The following is a 999-nucleotide window of genomic DNA, read 5'->3' on the forward strand; positions in this document are numbered from 1 at the left end:
AATTATGTTAAAACAAAGTATTTCCTCTGCTTTGCTATTGTTTTTCTAGATTAAACAAGCCCGGTTTCTTCAACCTTCACCGATTTCCCTGTCTTGTTGCTCTTTCCTCTGCATGCTTTCCAGTTGCTTACACTTTTCCTCACACACAGTGGTAACAGCGGACGGCCCTCCCCAGCAGAACCCTCTCATGGAATTGTTTTGGTTGGAAAAGGCCTTTAAGATCAACTTCAAACATTACCCCAGCAGTGCCCAGTTACCACTAAACCATGTCCCTCAGCACCACATCTACGCATCTTTTAAATACCTCCAGGGATGATGACTCAACAGCTTCCCAGGGCAGCCTGTTCCAATGCTTGAGAACCCTTTCAGTGAAGAAATTTTTCCTAATATCCAATCTGAACCCCCCCGGCACAACTTGAGGTGCAGGAGGGCGCTGCGGCCCCCGGGACGGCTCAGCTCACCTCACCTCACAGGATCAGGCCTCAGCTTTAGTTCGTGAGCAGGCGCAAATAGACAGTTAGCTATATAATATATACAATACGTGACACTGTATATAGAAATACAAGAATTAATTGGAAAATAACTAGTATTAATATTATATTTTGTATTAGTTCGCTGGCATAGCCGGGAAACCTCCCCGACACACTCTCCGGACAAACAAATCTTCAGTGACTTTGGGCAGTGGTACCTTCCCTTCAACCAACACCATTTGGTTTTATCTGCGCTATTTATTTATCTGGCATAATCCATATTTTCTCCCACCTTTACCTGAGGGAGTTTCCCCGGCTCGGGGGATGCCGGCCCCACCCCCGCCCGCCCTCAGCGCGCGCCGGCGGGCGGCGCCGAGCGGGGATTGGCTGGCGGTAACGGCGGCCACGCGCTGGTTAGCTGAAGGCGGGCAAACGGCGGGTGCCGATTGGTTGCTGGCAGTGGGCGGCTGGGCGCTGGTTGGCTGGCGCTACGCGCTGCCGTGTTGCCGCTGCCCTTGCCTTTGCCCCG

The sequence above is a fragment of the Numenius arquata genome, chromosome 14 (assembly GCF_964106895.1).
Source record: "Numenius arquata chromosome 14, bNumArq3.hap1.1, whole genome shotgun sequence".
NCBI lineage: Eukaryota > Metazoa > Chordata > Aves > Charadriiformes > Scolopacidae > Numenius > Numenius arquata.